Raw genomic sequence first — 15058 nt, 5'->3', positions numbered from 1 at the left:
AATATGATATCAAGACCGAAAATGTAGTATTCTAAAATTTCATAGCTCGTTGTGTGAGTGTGTGGGTTATCTCAATATCCAACAGGTGAGATTGTATCGATACCCATTGGTTCAACATGCAGCCTCAAAAGTCAATAGAGTAATCTGAGGGAACGGGTTTTTTGTGTTAGATTTTTTATCCTTATGAGTACAAACTGGCAATGAAAAGTGAAATTGTTAGGAATTTTATCATTTTCAGCTTTCCAACTTATATCCTAAAACCTTTGTTAAGGTTATGTTTTATTTGTGAACCAAACGATAAATCGAACCACTATCGAATACGATTCATTGAAAATGTGGAACTGACAGTACTCCTCTCATGTTGGCACTCTCGACCGATTTTCGACGGAGCGTTTTTCGGATCGTCGTTTCTCGCGAACGTGATCAACGGAAAATATTTATTCGCCGTGAGCGGATCGGTAGGCCGCGCTGATTCAAAGTCAAGGTTAGGCAATCCCCCCAGCCCCCCCCCCCCCCCGTTCACACCTCCTCCCCCGTCCCCCTCCGATTAATTACCGATTCACCGCCAGACACCGCTGCCGGGTCGACAGTGCCGATTCGAGTAAGGCTTCGAGGGAATTGGATGTTTGGTTACTTGAGAAGTGGAATAATTGGACTACATTTTGCAATTTGGAACTATAAACTCTAGCCCGGTTGAACAACGACGTATGTTCCATTAGTTCCGTACGCACATAAGTGTTTTTCCAGAAGAGCCAGAATTTATAGTTCCAAATTGCAAAATGCAGTCCAATTGACGTCGATGTAGCCACCAGTTTTGACGATCAAATGCCTCGATCAATCGAAATTCACGAATCGATCATTATCGAAAGAAAATTTCAAACCAAGTAAGCATGCTTATAACAGGGTTGCCACAGTCAGGGAATACCGGGAAACCCGGGGAATGTCAGGTAATTTTAAAAAGTCGGGGAAAACCTGAACCTCTGAGGGAAAATGACGAAAATGTCAGGAAAAAATTGATAAGCACCTTTACTTGTTTTGTAAAATGGGTTTGACGTTTCGAACAACAAATTTTGCCCTTAAACTATTTCTAATTGTGTCTTTTTGACCATCAGGCATATTTTCAACTGTCAGAGAATTTCACCAAAATATGTCAGGGCGATCAGGGAAATGTTCGGGAATTTAATTTTCCAAATTCTGTGGCAACCTTGTAAGTGGATCTTGGCATGTGGCTGTAAGGGGAAGCCAGGGTTGCACTGGTTAGAAAACAGTCGAAAAAGACAGCATGGACTTTGATGACAACTTGGAGAGTCAGGAAATTTGACATGGCTGCGGCTCAACAGCTAATGGAACATTCATTTCGCGCTGTTACCGCCCGTCAGCATTGCCCGATTTTTGGGAATTTTTCGCCGCAAAACGAGTACTGTGTCCGCGTGTTGTGCGCTAGTCCAACTTGAAGGGGTCTAATTATTATTGACACTTATCTACTCACGATCCATCTATCAACTCTTTTTTCCTGCCTTTCCCCCAATTTTTCCTTAAAAAAATTAGGTTGACATTGATGTTGAGATACATTCCAAAAGCTAGAACGTGGTCCCTTTCTCACGCTAACGCATAAAAAAGTGAAAATGGGCGTGAGAAATCAAGTTCGCCTTCAACTCGAAAGATGCAATTTGAGCGGCTCAGAAGTTTGAATAGTTGTATCAGGCATTTTGATTTAGCGTGATGCCCGTAGGGCAAGTGATGCTCAGTGTAGTCTTCGTGTTTTAAATGGCCATTGTAGTGACCCATCCATTAACTTTGACTCGATTTTCCCCGCAGGAAATATTTCTATATGAACGTTGAAATAAATTGCAAAAGATAGAATGCAGCCCGGCTCTCGCACTCACGTCACGTCAGATCTCCGTCAAAACAAATATTAAATAAAGCACGTGAAGAAATCGTACAACGTGAGACGCGGTTATGCTGATTCTACCCCAATCCATCCAATCGGAATGGACGCGATCCTCGGAGTAGCCGTGTTAAGGAAAAGCGCCGTATGAGCGTTCAAATGTTGCCAAATTTCCGCTCGGAAGATATGTATTCTTGAAGAAAATAATGAATATTTTTCCTTGAAATTTTCGGACTATTCAGATCGAATCACGAACTTAATTCTCTAAAAAATCGGGAGAAAATTATCGACAAATATTTCCAAAAATTTGTGATTTGTAATAGGAAATTTGGCAACGCCTAAAGGCTCCTACGGCGTTTTTCCTTAGCACGCCAGTTTACTCAATCGAGTTTAATAAGTCGCTATGATTTGCATTTTATCGGCGCGGTGCGGTGCGGTGTTGTAACGCGTTTAGGCGCGTTACCGTCTGGGTGCCGGTGTCCTTCGGGATCATGATGACGATAACGATATAACGATAGCGATAATGATGCGGCACCTGTCGCCGATCCGATCCGTGGGACACCGTCGCACGGTGGGTCGATTCTTCGGGTCAAGTCGGACGTGAGATTTTTTGTCCGAAACTGCAAAATATCTGTTGAAGGCGAATGGTCAATTCAGGCATTTTATCAAATGTCTTGGCAGGTACTCAAATTTTCAGTGTTAACGAGGTTTCTTCTGTTTTCACAAATACCTCTGTAATTTCCAATATTTTGAGACTAAAAATCCGTCAAGTACAAACTGTCATTTGATTTCTTGTTCGAAAATGCTCCTCTTAATTCTTAAACCGCCCAAATTGTGAAAACTTTTTATTTTACGAAATGCTGCATGTTTTGAGATAAATTTGCATTCAAGGATGGAAACAACGTACTTATAATCGTATGGAACAAGATTTCAAAGGAAATTCATTTTCACATGATCAGAGAATTATTTTGTCTACAGTGAGCAAAATTTCGACTGTTTGCATTCGACATATCTATATATAGGATTTCGTCACTTTCCGAAGGATTCACGAAGGATTTTAGGATTCCGAAGGATTTTAGGATTTCACCGATATAACGAATGGAACCGCTTTTAAACGTATCTTTTTTGTATTTACGATGATATAAACTTGTAAAATGTCCGATCTCTATTATCGACTTGTTTCACCGTGCGTCGCCATGTTGTAACTCGATTTTCGACCCGAGGCTCTGGCCGTCCTTCTCTCGATTTTTGAAGAGCGCACAATGGGCAGTATCGCGGGCAGGGATTCATTGTTCAAACTGACGGAGCTGAAAAATTGTCTTTTAATGCATTTTAATCATCCGGCGAACACTAGGAACTCAACATCTGGTGAAAGCTGTCGAGCTTTGCTAATTGTAAGGTTGCGTAACTGTGTGTCTCGTTTATAGAAATTCATCGGCCTGAAGAAGAGAATTCTTTTCATGACAATGAGACTGAAATTTAAGGAAAATTTCCCAGTAGAAAGTCACCGGCAATCAGTTTTGCCCAAAGCAACATAAGCCTCTATCTGTCTTAACGGAGTTCAAAATTTGGTCGGATTAAAATGCAGTGGTGAGGTATGAGAGATCGATTATCCATATTTTCCCATTTGAAGCTATGATAAAAAAATCGATTATCAAGGTGTTCGTAGCGAACACCCTCTTTATCGATCCTTTCCCATAGGTTTAAACGACAGATCAATCGATATATTGCAAAGCACGCCACGCCACTGCTAACATGCAAGCTCACGCACCCATGGACACGAAAACAAACGAAACTTCCTGGATCGCTATTCGTCTTTTTGGAGAGATAACGCTTCATCTTCTAGAAAATTTCGCCTCCCTTTGCGTCTCTGACGTCGGGACAGCTTCCAAGAATAGATTTTAACCACTGAAAGAAAGCTACGGGCTATATTGATATACCGTCCGCTCCGGGCTCAAAGGCCGAAAGTTCCGGGTGCTGGAGCCGTAGCTTCGATTGCTCTGGGTGCTGCATCCGGAGCTTTCGGCCTTTGAGCCAGGAACGCGGACTGTATGTCCACATAGCACGTAAGTACGGCCTCCACCGCCGGAGTTAATATTTATAAAGTCATTTCCGAAGAAAATATACTATTTTTATTTTCACTTCATTCCGCCGATCCTCAGTCTTTCGATCTTGTCACACCTTACTCACGTTCTCACCAATCTTTCATATTCTCTTTTTTTTTTCTCTCTTCTTTTTTCGCCCCTGAAACTGATGAGGAAACAGATCAGTTGAATGGTTACCGGTGACAAGACGGACACAGCATTGGTTGCGCCTCCATCCTGAGGGTTATGCAATTTGAGCCACCGGAAAGATAAAATAGTTGTATCGCGCGCCGGACCGACAGGCATGAGTTTCGCGAGGTGTTTTTTGATCCGGTTATCGTTGAAGGAAATGAGCAATAATTTTACTGTGACAGTTCGAGCGCTCGCTTAGTAATTGTCGAGACAAAAAACCACAAATCAACACCACTCATCAGGTCGATAACATTTACATTTAGATCGCTTTATCAATGATATAAATACTCTGTATGATGAAATTGTGTCTCGCAACCCGATAAGCAACCTCTAATTACTTTCCTATTTGATTGCGAAAGAAAAAAATCTAGTTTTTTGGGTGTAGCGAATTAAGAGCAATGTTTCAAAATGAAATGATGAAAGAAAAAAATCCACGCACACGTAATTAATTATTTAGAAACCTTTGAGTTTCCGCAGAGAGCATGGCAACAGCCCTGCCTGGCAAATCTTCATCGTTCCATCATCCATTATCGCCAGTTCGTAGCTGATTCTTCGAATGAATTCCCCACTCAAAGCGTCAACGTTTATATGAAAGGAGCCTAATCTCAATTCGAAGTTTTTTAAAGCAAGTGCCTCAAAATTTGATCTCTTCTATCTCACGCACTTTCTCAGAAGTGCTCCAAAACGATCCATGTGAGCAGATCAAACAAGTGGATGGACTCATTGATATGCGTATTGTCGATAAATTTATTTGTTTTTCCTGTGCGACGTTGCGGTAAATGGTTTCTATATCTGAAGACTAGAAATTAAATAAAATCCTAAGCCAATGATGATTGTACCAAGTTTGCAACACTGTTTTTCCTCATTTTAAATGCATTGGCGATGCGTAAATCGAGAGTTTGTCTTGATGTAGAGGTGGACTCTCAGGATAGCGTGGGATATCCCCTCTATTTTGGCCTCAACTTGAGACCTTTTTTTGAGCTAAGGAGATGATTTTAGAGAAAACCAGTGGCAACACGTGTTTCTCGCGAACTTTTACGTAACAATCAATAGTCAAATCGCATTTCTCACACATGCAACATCTTAATTGGGAACTTTTCTCCAATTTGCACTTGATATGAAAAGAAGACTCGTGATTTTCAAACACAGACTCTCGATTAATCAGAGATGCAGTTAAACAATCTTAGCAACACCCGATGACGCCTTGGAAGATTGAATCCTCACTCATCACTCTTGAACTAGTACTCAACATCGGTCGCAACCGTACATGTCATCACTCAACCGAGTAATCGCCGATGTTGTCGCTTTTCATACGAATGCATGTAATTTTCGTTGAGTCCGATGCGAAAATAATGTGAATAACTCTGCAACAAACGGCAACGCCGAAGAATGCCCATGTAATTAGTATCGCGTAACGACTGCAACTCGGGTACGGAGCTCCAGCGTTGCCAAAATTAGCCGGATCATCCCCGGACATACAGAGTTTTCGATTCTTATCGAATCCGATTTGACCCAGAGCTATGCTGCCATGCAAGGAAAAACATCGCAACAGCATTCAAATGTTGCCAAATTTCCTCTCGAAAGGCATTTATTTTTGAAGTGAACTTGAAATTTTCGGACTATTTAGATCAAATTGCGAACGACATTTTCTCAAAAATCGGAAGAAAAATATTGATAAAATTCCTAAAAAGTCGTAATTTGGTAACGCCTGAAAGCTCGAACGGCGTTTTTCCTCATTTCCAGCATGGATCATGGTCCATGCTACAGCATCTTCAGACAAGAGGATTTCAAATATAATTAGGTACTGTATACCATCAGATGATCTGTAAAATCCAAAAAAATGGCAATGACACTAGATGTCAATCTTGCTATCGAAGAGGTCAAGAGCAAGGACACAAATGGTTTTAAAAGTGAGTAAATACGCCTAACTGTGAAATTCGTGCAAAGTTCACCATCGGATAATCCGCAGAAACCAAAAAAATGGCGATGACACCAGATGCCAACCTTGCCATAAAGAGAGGACTAGAAAAAGAACACAATTGGTTTGGAAACTGAGTAAATACACGCCGAATAGTGAAGTTTGCGTATAGTTAAAGTTTAGACAGGGATACGTGGGACCCTCAGGTCCTCCGTGAAACCCAGGAAAATGGCGATGACATTAGATGTCAACCTCGCTGCAAGAGAGGTCTAGGTCTAGGAGAAGGACACAATGGGCCTGTTGCATGCAAGAGATACAGCCGCGCGAATAGACTTTTTAGAGGTTAAATGACACGAAAATTACGATGGTCACATTAAAAAAGTCTGAAATACACTCCTTACTGCGCAATTTGCGTTGTCAGGAACGCGCTTTTTCAAATTTCCCGCGTCTGGGGGCAGTTTTCTAATCACCGGAAACGAGCAAACGGCGGGCTCGGTGATTTCCGGAAGATGCCGAGTCGTTGTTGTTGTTGTTATTTTTTCCTTCAGTTTGTTTACAAACCCAACGTGATCTCTTATAGTGGTCCATATACGCTTTATGCGCTAACCAAATCGATCAACTTTTAAATATCCAACGCAATCCTTCTACATTTCATTTCACGATATCACGAGCTCCGATTTTTAGGTTATGTTGTCAGTTTTAGTTGACCGGAAATAGCCGCGAGTTGCCGTTAATTGTTTCCGTTAGAAAACTGCCCCCAGACGCGGGAAATTTGAAAAAGCGCGTTCCTCACAACGCAAAATGCGCAGTAAGGAGTGTATTTCAGACTTTTTTAATGTGACCATCGTAATTTTCGTGTCATTTAACCTCTGAAAAGTCTATTCGCACGGCTGTATCTCTTGCATGCAACAGGCCCATTGGTTTCAAACTGAGTACATACATCCGATTATGAAGTTTGCGTAAAGTTAGAGTTTAGACAGGGATACTAGGTACTATCAGATACTTTGTTGGAACTAACAGAATGGCAATGACACTATATGCCAACCTTGCCGTAGGAGAGGGGAGAGATCCATGAGAAGGGCACAAATAGTTTCAAAACCGAGTAACTACACCGAATAGTGAAGTTTGCTTAAAGTTCACGGCCATACAATCGAATAAAACCTAATTTTTTGTCTTTTTGAATTATCTGCATGGAGTGGCCGCAATTTTGTTGACCCTCAAAGCTCTATAAAGCTCAAAGTGGCTAAGCCAATCAGAAGTGAAACCCTCCTGTCACCACTCTCCACGTGAAGGTGCTCTAATTTGACCCTCGTGTTGCTTTACTTGCGACTTGAATGCAATAATTTGGTTGAAAGCTCAGTGATGCTGCATTCTTGATGAAAACACCAGTGAGAATGATCTTTCCAAATCTTCTTTCAAAACCTACAAAAACTGCTAAAACGTCACTTTAACGAATCTTTTTTTCGCTTTTTCTTCAGGTAAAAATTATCTCTGTGAAATTAACGTAGAAAAGTTTTCAAAAAATGACCACTTTTTAATGAGTATTCTAAATTTTTAGTGTTGAACAATTACAGTCGATATTTTAAGAGGTTTTTAACACTTATTTCACGTAACATTTACCAGAATTTTACTCCTCGCAAATTGTACCTACCAAAAATAAAATATTCAAAGAGGGTTTCCCGAAATGAGCATACTTCAACAGTTTTTCGTTTTGATTTACGATTTCTTTTTAAAAAAGTTGTTTCAACAGTCGTTGCACCAAGGAATGAGAAGAAATCCCGGGTTTTCACCAGAGAATTTTTCTGTAGAAATCAGGAAATATCCGGGAATGATAAAAATAAAACAATTTAGACTCAGTTCGTATCTTCAGCTGGGTGTAAGGCCTAACGGAATATAAGCCGTATAATCAGGAAAAATCCCTTAGTAAATTGGCGCTCTGACGGAAAAATTACCGTAATCGCTCGCGGCATATTTTTGTCCTTTTTCCGGTAACGATGAGTGTCCGTATCCTCAATGCGCGGCGCTGCGTCGCGCGACCTTCCCAGCAGCTTCCTGCTTCACTGTAATTGTAATTGTTCGCAACGCGAGCGAGTGTAATAGCTTCCGATACACGATAACACACATCCACCAAGTGCACAATGGGACGGCTCCCGCCTGCCCGCCGAAATTTACCGGTTTGCCCACCGCGAAACGCGGAACAGCGGGAACGCTGTGATAAGAATACTTGCTGAATTTTAATTTTGGCGAGTTACTCCGGTTTCCATCTTGTAGGAACTCCGCTGGTCGAAGAAAGCATTTGTTTTACTCGTTGAGATGGTATTGTCCGAGTCGTCACCGGCGTGAGAAAACTTTTCCGTGTTTCAGAGTTGCCACACTCAGGGAACACCGGGGAAAACGGGAAATGTTAGGGAATTTTAAAAAGTCAGGGAAAACCTGGAAATGTCAGGGAAAATTACGAAAATGTTCAAGTAAAATCGTCACATCACCTTCATTTGCTTGGTCGAGTGGGTTGACGTTTCGAACAACTAATTTTGCCTGGAAACTATTTCTAACTATGTTTTTTTAAAAATCTGGCATTTCTTCAATTGTCAGGGAATTTCACTGAAATGTGTCGGAGAAATCAGGGAATTTAATCGTCCAATTCTGTGGCAGCCCTAGCTGTTTTCTTTTTCTGTTTTTACCCCTCCTGATACCCTTCGATTTTTCAGTGGCGTGGAGGAGCAGGGTAAGCTACACGCCTTGAAAATTCGGAAAATCTGAAAGTCTCCAATCTGTAAAAATCAAATTTTTGACTCCAATCATAATTTTTGGAACTTCTTGGCTTTGATTTCCCCGCGAAATGGTGTGGACCCATCACCATTTCTCCACCTTTTGAATAAATATGGCCATCACCAACGAAAGACTGCACAAATTCTCTTCAGATCATGTATGTTTCTTACCAATAGAGAGTTTTACGTAACGTTTGCTCATACATCCTTTTCTCCTTAAAGCATTACGTAATTGAACGTACTCATGCTAAAAGGATCTATTTTCAACGCAAACCCTATGCACATAGCTCCTTTTAGCATAAATACGTCCAATTGAAGCGCTGGGTGCAGAAAGGGCATTTCTTGGTTGCAGTGTCTCAAAATCTTCCCGAACGTTACATCCATTATAATCAAAGCAAATGTTTGTATCCGCTGTAACTATTATAGATTATTTTCTATGATTTTACAATGCTAAAAACGTTACATTCAGCAAATTCAGCCAATAGTTTCCTCTCTAAAATAAGACGTTGCACAGGAGATACTGCACAGAAAAAAATAGATGGTGCTGACGACAGAACCTTTTGTTCACACGGCTCCCGCAGTTTCTTTGTTACAGTCACTGAAGCTTCCGTTATGAGGACAGAATACTCTGTTCCCACGACCGAAGTTCTGTCCTCACAACAGAAAAATCCTGTAAGTGTAACAAAGAAACTGTGGGAGCCGTGTGAACAAAAGGTTCTGTCGTCAGCACCATCTATTTTTTTCTGTGTGAAGCCCTGCAAATAATAAATCCCCTTTCTGCGCCCAACGTCTCAGTTGATGAACACTCCCAAATTCAAAGGCTCGGTCGTAAGAATCAGTCATGAACCTCGAAATTATGAAATTCGTTTTCTTAAGCTCGGCACGGAGAAAAGTTGGACCCCGTTTCGATTTCGGCGACCGGAGCTGGCGGCGAGGCCAGGGGCCAGGGCTCAGAGCCTCGCTGCGGTTCGTCGTCTCCCAGACGGGACACTGCCCGTCCACCCGCGTTCGACCCCGAGCCAAAAGCGCCCATCCGCATCCCAGCGTGGTCCACGGACGTCACCAACGGCCACCCGTCCCGAGGGCCAGGGACTCAGGACACGAGGGCCCCTTCCCTCCTCCCCCACCATTACCACCCCTCTCGGTCGTGTTGATAAGCTCCGTGGACTTGATTTGATTTGATTGGGACCCGGACGACGGCGGCGCGCAGTGGATCGAGTCAGTAGATGAGGTCGGACAAAATTTGGGAACTTTAAACGCCTATAACTTCGTTTATAGATAATTTTGAGGTTCTAAAAGTGGTTCAATTGGTTTTCTCGTGAAATTTACCTCTGGTAGCACCCTTACAATTTACAATGACCTCTCTAATGGAGAATTTGCATGCACGTTTTTTATTGCTTTATCTGGAAGTGCTTAAAGGGCTGATTTCACAGTATTTTTCATAATGTTTTTCTGACATGGGGCATTGGAGAAAAATAGATTTAAAAGTGAGAAAATGCACCGTCTAGCAAGGCCGGATTCACCTACTTGCCGCCTGTATTTTGCCGCCCCCTTCTCATTCGTTTTGTAACTCGATAAAAACCATCAAGTGAACGTGCCAGCGGGGGAGGGGTGCACAAGACGCATTTACTCGTGTTGAACACATTTTTTGGGAAAGTCCTGTCAACACTACTAGCAAAAGTTCACGGAACTTTGCGCGAAAGTTAAGTTTCGTAAACCTATCTCTGTGTGGACAAGGCCTTCCATTCATAAGAAATGAACGAAAAAATTATGAAAGAACAAACATATATGTGGTTTAATGATTTTAACTTCCGCCGCCGCGCCGCGCAGATCACACCGTGTTTGGCGCAATGCGTGAAGTATTCACGCAGTCTTGTAGGCGCTATGCGTTTCACGCTGACCGCACTATGTATGGCGCAGTGCATGAAGTATTCATGCATTCTTGTAGGCGCTATCCATTTCACGCTGACCGCAATGACCGCACTGTGTTTGATGCAGTGCGTGAAGTATTCGTGCAGTCTTGTAGGCGCTAATATGTGTTACATGCCGATCGCCGCGCCGAGGGCTTCTCCTTTTCATCGCAAGTCCTCGTCATCATTTCTCCCTAAGTCGCGCCGTTCCAGGCCAAATTGCGTGTTTGGTTTCTCTCTTACCGCGACTAATTAAAGGTGCTGTCTCTTGTATCACTCAGAGACGACAAAATTAGAAATTACTATACTCTCAGGAAATGAGAGATTTTGTCGCCTTTTCTCGTTTGTAATTTTTTTTTCTAAATCCGATTTTTTTTATGCCTACAATTAAAAAAATTGCAAATTTTTGCCGCCCCTTAGATTTGCCGCCATGGACCGCGGCCCGTGTGGCCACCCCCTTAATCCGGCCCTGCCGCCTAGTGGCGTCATCTGGCGGCATTTCCCATTTAAACACACGTATTTTAGCAGATTAGATCATCTTGTCACATCTTCACCAATAATTGTTCAATTCATGAATCAAAGGACCCAAAGGTATCCTCGTGTTCAGTTTACTCAGTAGTTTCCACTGAAACACGAAATTCATCAAATTTCAGACACCTGCCAAGTCTCTAGTGACTGGCTCCACTGTGCGGTGCTGTGATTGTGGCTGTGCATTTGGAGGATGGGTCTCCGGTCAATTGTCGACTCCTATCTTCATCTTCCCGGGAGCCCCTCCCGCGCCCCTCCCGCCCTCGAGTCGCTCGTACTATCAATCTTGCGGCGGCCGCGGCTTCAATAGATCTGGCCTTGCTCCTGCGCCCGGGCCCCGCGCCAGACCCGGGAACCGGGACTCGACACTCCATCGTCCATCGGGCTTTTGTCGTTCCGCAGGGAGCAGTCAAAGCTCCCAGTTTCCAAATCGAATTTCCTTCGAAATTCGACGCGTCTAATGTCAAAAGGGTTGCCACAGTCAGGGAATACTGGAAAACCGGGAAATGTCAGGGAATTTTAAACAGTGAAGGAAAATCGGGAAATGAGGGGGAAAAATTGACAAGTTTCCTGTATTTCCTTCCTTGAATAGCTTTAACGTTTCGAACATCAAACTTTGCCTGAAAACTATTTCAAATCGTGTCTTTTTAAGCATCTGGCATATTATTAATTGTCAGGGAATTTCACCAAAATGTAACGGAGAAATCAAGAATTTCCGTCATGGTGGTTACTTTGGTGTCCTTTGCCTTACTTTTTTCGTTCAGATAAACCAAACGGACGAGGAAGAAAATTTTCCACTATAGGGAAGATGGCGGTGTCTCCAAAATTCTCCGTTCGGATATTTTTTTTGTTTTTTATTTTATTATTATTTTTTTCATGTTTTTTATTTTATTATTTTTTTCATGTTTTTTATTTTATTATTTTTTTCATGTTTTTTATTTTATTATTTTTTCCATGTTTTTTATATTATCATTTTTTTTCATGTTTTTTATTTTATTATTATTTTTTTCATGTTTTTTGTTTTTTGTTTATTTTTTTCATGGTTTTTTAAAATTTTTTTCATGTTTTTTTATTCTCTTTGTTTTTTTTATTTTATTTTTTTATTTTGATCTTGGACTTCTCCATCTTTCACCGCTCGGCCAAAAGCGTGCGATCGGAGCCACAGGAGCGTCGAGAAGCGACGACAGGTGGAGATGGAGATCCCGTGTAAACAGAAAGTAGCGCAGAACAGGGAACACGTGACGAGTGTTAAAGCTTCATCGGGGCCGAGCTGAGTGTTCAGACCTTGGGCAAGGCCACCGGAGAAGCCTCCCCCCGCCCCTTCCCCCTCTCGCTCTCCGCACGTCGCGTGGAAAAACGCAAAGCTCAACTTTTCCGCCGGCAACTGGGAACTCGCGGTTTCCGCTTCCGCCGCACCCGTCAAACTCATCGCCTTCAATTTTCCGGTCGCATTCGATTGTGGGATTCTGCCGTGCTAAGGAAGAACGACGTATGGACTTCTGAGAGTTGCAAAATTTTCTTCAATAAAATGGTTACTCTTGAGGAAAGTTATGAATATTTTTCCTTGAATTTTTCAGGAACTTTAGGTGAAATTGCAAACAACATTATCTGAAAAATTGGAAGAAAAATATTCATAAATTTACCAGGAAATTCGTGTTTTAGAAATTGAAATTCGGCAACGCATGAAGGCTCTTACGGCGTTTTTCCTTAGCACGGCAGAATTGGCAATGGAAGGCGCACGGAAAGTAGCATGAAAAAGTGAGTTCATGCAAAATATAAAAGCTCCGAAAGTCAAGCGCCCAAAATCGATCTATCTTCGATTTTTCACCCGCCTAAACAATTTATCCCCTTAGTTTACAAGAATTACCAATTTCAACTGATAGGATAGCTCCATACTTCTTATGTCTTCTTAGTCTATCGCTTTGTCTATCAATTTCAATAATCAGCCCGCTGGTCGACGCGATTGCAGGCCTGGCCGAGGAAGCCGTCTCTCGTTTCCATAAGCGGACACCGTGATCGATTATCGAAATCTCTCCTATTTGAAGCCATGGTGAAGAATCGATTGTTAAGGTAATGATTGTGAACACCTTTTCTATCGATCCTTTTCCCTAGGTTAAGTGAGAGATCAATCGATCTATCGCAAAGTACGCTACGCCACTGACACCCGAGTCGGGCGGGAACCTTGACATTACACGAGGGCTAGACGAGACGGTCGTCGGTCGTGCTCGCAGGACATAAAACCAAGCTCGGGCACCGGCCAGAAACATGCCCGCACCGTCGCGGTTTTTACCCGCACGCATGCGCCAAATTGAGAGCTCGGACGTTGCGTTACGACCCCCCGCCCCCCGCGTTACGGTTATGCAAAAACTCCTTGCAACGAGGTATAAAAGCGGATGCACGGGTTAAGAGTTTGATGCCTAAGCTGCCTTGCAATTCTATCGGAAAAAGTTCTCTACTGAAAAAAGTTCGGAAATTCTGCGAGAAAATTGGGAATTTTTGCTTTATGCCACGCGTGTTTTTTTTTAAACAGCCTGGAAAGTATGCAATTCCTTGCGCGTTGATTCTTTAGCAGGGCACGAAATTAAGCACCGCAATAAATTATTTTTCAACGCAACGGAAAGTTTCCTCTTTAAATCCACCACTGGAAAAATAGTGGTTTTCATGCACGCCTGTCAACATTTGGACTACATTTTACAATTCAGAACTACAATTTCTGGCTCATCCGCAAAAACACTTATGTGCGAAGGGAAACTAATGGTACGTAAATTGTTTCTGAACTGAGCCAGAAATATTAGTTCCTAATTGCAAAATGTAGTCTAATTCCCGCAGGAGTTGCAAGTCTGCCGGAGTGGCATCCACGCCGCCTTGCAGACGGGGATTTTGCGGTCTGGCCTGGCCCGCACTCCTGCGCCGCGGTTGCGGTGGGTCAGTCCACCCGACAACGACATCTCACCACTCAACAGGCTGTTGAGTGGTCAGACGTCGAATAGCACGTATGGGCGTGCGTCGACTGGACTCTATCGTGGTAAGTCAGTCAGCAGTAGTACAGGATTTCCAGGATGATTTTTTTTTCCTGCGGGTATTTTGTCCGTTGCCGTCCGTCGCCGAGAGGGTCCTCAAGGTTCTGTATTCGACAGAGCCGAAGAGAGACTCCCCATTGATAACTCGGTAATGGCGGAAACTTATACTCTCGGGACTCAAACATTCTTCTACTGACTGACCCAGTAGGTGGATGCGTAACAACCTGTTGAGTATTTCGTTTTGCAAATAAACCGAAGTTTGGCTAACTTGTTTGGTTCATGACGACTCCCGAAGCTCATCATCTACTCAGTAAATAAGATGACTGTTGCTTCCATAAGTGGACCACGTTAAGCAGAAAGGAACCAAGCCGCATCAGCTATTGCCAAATTCAAACGGGCAATTTAATTTTTACATGAAAACGGTTGTGCGGATTTTTCTGCAAATTTCAGTGAATTTTCTGCAAAGTAGGTACGAAGCGTATTCTTTGAAATTTTCAAAAAAATCCGCACAAACGTTATTTTCCGAAAAGTCAAATTACTCACAATTTGTTAAATTTGACAATAGCTTATGTGGCTTTGTTTGTTTCTGCTAAACGCGGTCCAATTGTCCACTTGGAAGTGTTGAATCCCCGAAAGTAAAAGTTTTCACCTGACGCCAAGAGGCTAGTGGAGGATATCTCTTTGCCTCTGGTTTTACATATACATACATAAAGCTGCTTTCACAGCGCAGCCTCTTGCTCTGCGACGCCC

The 15058-nt window shown here is 42.5% G+C and overlaps 1 protein-coding gene across 1 annotated transcript in view; it reads left to right on the top strand.

The window, feature by feature from the left end:
- Nucleotides 1–15058, top strand: part of Tis11 (Tis11 zinc finger protein) — a 149829-nt gene that overhangs the window by 127810 nt on the left and 6961 nt on the right. The window lies entirely within an intron of this gene.

This window comes from Bemisia tabaci, chromosome 3 (genome assembly GCF_918797505.1).
Source record: "Bemisia tabaci chromosome 3, PGI_BMITA_v3".
NCBI lineage: Eukaryota > Metazoa > Arthropoda > Insecta > Hemiptera > Aleyrodidae > Bemisia > Bemisia tabaci.
Note: the sequence above shows the minus strand (reverse complement) of the source record. Positions and strands in the feature narration are given on the sequence as shown.